At 34.2% G+C, this 4512-nt stretch overlaps 1 long non-coding RNA gene across 1 annotated transcript; it reads right to left on the bottom strand.

The window, feature by feature from the left end:
• Positions 1–2035: 2035 nt before the first annotated feature.
• On the bottom strand, positions 2036–2766 carry LOC138240762 (uncharacterized). Its single transcript, XR_011190000.1, has 2 exons — positions 2583–2766; positions 2036–2310 (listed from the first exon to the last, which is right to left on the bottom strand). It is a non-coding gene; the product is annotated as an uncharacterized lncRNA (long non-coding RNA).
• Between the last annotated feature and the right edge of the window lie 1746 nt (positions 2767–4512).

Genomic DNA, 4512 nt, shown 5'->3' with positions numbered 1-4512 from the left:
TTTGTCAAAATATATTATATTAATTTGCAAAAATTTAATTTTCATACAATATGGTCAATTAAATCATATATTAATTCCAATACACTAGTATATGTTCTCAACAATCACTCTGTCCTAAATAGATAACTATCCAAGGTCAAACTGTGGATTAGACATTTAAGGCACAAGACAAAGTGTAACTTCCATTACTAGTTATGACAGCAGGAACAGAGGTTCTGAGGTCGATGAATCAATTCAGCACTGCCTAACATAGCTGTTACTGGTCATGAATCACCCAACCCAAGAAAAAGTCAGGGATAAGGAAAGAATACATCCATTGTATTATTAGTATTATTTTCTTCCCTTTTCAGCATGAAATAAACCTTTACTTGTTCCTTTGCTGTCTGTACTTTGGCATTATCCCACTGGAAAGTGAGATGACTTTGGCCATAGTTGTGGATCACAGAACTTCATTAACACAGCACTTGGCTGTGATACCTCTGCCATGCCCTTCGTCATTATTTTAAAAGACAACATTCCCAAAACTCCAGGTCCCTTTATACAATTGAGGTATCATCAAAGGGATTTTCATGTTCCATTCAACATTTAGCTCTGTTTACAATGCAGTGGACATCATCTAAGAAAAAGTAAATTCTCTGTTAATTATCTGTTACGCTATTTACAGCGAGATATTGCTCACTGCAGGTGGATGTGTCAAAGGCACTGAGTTCAACGTGCACCAATAAACAATTGGAATCCTGGTATCTCGGCCTGATGAAGTCAGCATGATGCAGTCCTAATAGACTTTGATCACTAATGTTTTCCAAAAATCTTTATGTAATATCACTTGACATACAGGTCACCTGTTGTCTGTCATCTGCTTGGTGTTAAAGAATGGCTTTCTTAAATCCGAGCACTGTAATGTCAAGTAATACCCGTTTTGGCAGAAGATATTTATTGTGTTCTTCCAAACCATGTTACTATTGTTTTGTTTTTTATTTTTAATTTGAATGTATCTTTCCTCTTTAAACACTTTGAAATGAGCATTTTGTAACAGAGATATTTTCCAGAAGTGTGCTTTTATTATCCTTTATTTCATTAACCTGGTGAATTCTTCTATTTTCCAAACTTCCACTTGGTATTCATTTTTTAATATTCTTGTGTTGTGATTTTCCTTTTCTTCAATTTCCAAGTTTCATTCATTACATCCATATATTATTCTTGATTTCATATAAAACATTACCATTTCCCTAATTTTTCCTTTCTTCCTTTGTCATTTCTTTTTCAGAAAAACTCTATTTTGTAGAAGAACTTAAATTATTATCATTCTTTCCTCCTAAATCTATGTTAGTATTTGAGGATATTACCACATAATTGAAAAGCTTTTAAGAAAAGCTGTCTTCCTTTTTAATATGTCAGTGTACCCTTAGGAGGTTGAGATAGTACTTTTCAATAAGACACAAAGTGTGTTACTGTAGCTGACCGAATATATGATCAGTCTGTGTTCTGCACTTCATTTCCATTCCGCCAATTTATATTGTAAGATATCAATGGTCTGTCAGTGCAATTATTTTTTACTGTTTTCTAACATAGCAATTCCAAAGCCAACCATCTAATATAAACCCCAATATTCTCTCCATTTACATCTTTGTCTGTTCTTCTGTCTGAAGATAATAAAATTGAGGTTTCCTTGGATACTTGTTAATATTTTAACAGAATTTGAGCATGTGTAATTTAAAGCAATTCCTTAAACTTTCTCTCCATGCCTGAATGGAATGTGACTGGTAGTGAAACAATATTCTGTACCATAGGCTTTGTAAAGTGCATGAAGTAAAAAGTAGTTTTATCTTGGATGCATGTCATCCCCTGCGCATATTACATGCGCGTAGGAGTGCCTGGTACTGTTTAAGTCAGATCTGTACAGCCACAGTTCACCAACGAGGGAATTTCACCCCCAGAATTAGTTACATCATGTCCACAATGTAGGAATAGGAGATGTAACAATATCAAAACAATGACATACAGTATCTTGATAATATAACTCCACGTGAAGCACTTCCATTCAGTTATTATTTTATTGGTTACAATCAGACCTGTTGGTTTACTGGCCTATGAACATTTAACATGTTTAATAAAATATTCCAAAATTCTCCACTACATTTATCACCTAAACATCCATACAGTATGTAATTAAAAAAACTTTTCTTAGCTTCTTCTTTATTGCACCAAGAATTCACCTTGTCTATTCCATCTAAAGGTGAAATCACTGACCATCTCATACTGTAGGTATTGTGGTTTATAATTTTCATTTTGATCACTTGGTAGATATCCCTGAAATACAAACAATGGAGTGTTAACACTGACCATCATAGGGAGAAAACACATGTAAAAAGTCAAGACATAAGAATAAGAAAATATCATCTTGATTGCATAAATTATATATGTATTGCCTTAAACATATTTATCTAGTTTTTTTCAATGTACAATATTTTTTAAATATTCTTTTTAGCAAATTAAAACTGCACAGAGTTCACTGTGCACAGAGTCACCCTATCAGCAATGATTCCTGACAAATATAACCAAATTCAGGCAGGGATCCTCACCTCTTAACTCCTTTCTTCTTTGTTTGATATTTATGTGCTGTCGTCTTAGATGCAGATTTCCTGAAATCCATAATGAAAAATAGAGATGTGTTTCTTAGAATATTGTCAAGTGAGAAACAGGCATTTATGTTATATTTATGGCATAATGTACAGCATAGAAAATTTACAGCTATGAAAGTGCACTACCAATAGTAGATCTCACTCAGACTTACCAAGTCTTGGATTTTCTTTTTCAGGAGCAATACTAAAAATCACCATGGTAACAGTCATGGGAGAGATAATTCATTAGTTAACATTGTGTTTTGTCTAGAGTGCTTTTTTTTAGTTTATAGCTTAAATTGCAGAAAATCAGCATATGAATGATGATTTTCAGAGAGAAAGTATAAGTAGGAAGCACAATAAAAAATGATATTGGATAACATAAGGAAAATCCATTTGTTTGTCATTGTGTATTTTATTTTCATATAAATCTTTAGGTAATTGCAGTTCTTGTAAATTTCATTACTGCAAAAACATCTCATGTGTACTTTTTACATGCTCAAGTATTTTTGCTTGTATTTAAGAAAGTAAATACAGTACATTAACAAAAACGTTAACTTATTTACTCTAAAAAAATATATACCCAATGAAAGTCAACACGGATTTCATTAATTAATTATGAATTAGGAAAATCTAATAAGTCCATATTGATCAGCTGTAAAGATCCATTCATTTTTTTTAAACTTTATCCTTAGAGACTTTGGGTGAGGCACGGGTACGTGATAGGACTATACTCTGGAGAGGTCACTCGTCCATCACAGGACACACACATTTATTCAGAGGGTAAATTGAAGGCACCAGTTAATTGAAATAGTATGTTTTGCAACTGTGGGACATGACCTCAGTTTCTGGAGAAAATACACTATATTGTAGATGAAGCCTGAGAATAGGTTAATCTACAATAGACCCCAGGTTCCAAGGGGGGTTGTGACACTCTAGTAATTAGTAATAAACACATGCAAACTCCATACAAAAATAACAAAAGACCCATGAAATCTGAGGAGCAGCACTAACTGTCAAGTTACTGTGTCATCCAGCTTTAAAGATTTTAATATAATATAAATTATAGTATTAGGTTTAAAGTCTTCACTTTTTTTGAAAGATATAATATGGGGGATAAGAAAACTACATATGATTCAAAAGGTAAACCCTCTGCATAGTCTGTATATAAAGTCCTGTAGCGGCTGGATTAGATCCTATAGAGATCAAGTTTAGATTTGACCTATTTCTTGTGCTGAAGTGACCTGCATTCATACAAGAAGTGGCACATTTGGCTATTGCCTTGTGACTTCATCCACTGCAAATAAAGGAAATAAAGGAAAGCCATAACATGTGAGCCAAGCATGAAATTAGCCATGATGCCAGGGTTAAGACCCTTACTCTTATTAGCTGTGGCATGGGACCATTAATGATGAGGTCAAAATTCTAACCATCAACCGAGAATGTTAATGACTAAAAACAAAATCTATCAAAGAGCCACACCCGTGTATAGAGCTGTTTAGTTTGCAAAAAGGAGAAAACTGTCATGTTTTGAAAGTTTTTTAATGTTTAATTGTATTTCTATGAGATAGACAAAGTACAGACTGGTGACAGAGTTTGCAATGACTTGCAAACCATGTCTGGAATTCTTGTTTGTTAGGATCTCTATTTAACACCTGATCCAAAGGCTGACACCTCCTATACTACAGTGCCCCCTGGTTATCATTGTGGAGCATGGGATTTGACATCCAGGTCCAGACAGAAGAATACCACCCACTCGTACACCATCACCATTTCACCACTCATCACTGCAACAACCTGGTTTTGGAGGTCACAATCCCAGTACTGAACCGACCCTGGCTTGCTTAGAGAAGAGCTTAGACTGGAAGTTGGGATTGCTGTTGTTAAGGGG

This window comes from Lepisosteus oculatus, chromosome 7, assembly GCF_040954835.1.
Source record: "Lepisosteus oculatus isolate fLepOcu1 chromosome 7, fLepOcu1.hap2, whole genome shotgun sequence".
Classification (NCBI taxonomy): Eukaryota; Metazoa; Chordata; class Actinopteri; order Semionotiformes; family Lepisosteidae; genus Lepisosteus; species Lepisosteus oculatus.
Note: the sequence above shows the minus strand (reverse complement) of the source record. Positions and strands in the feature narration are given on the sequence as shown.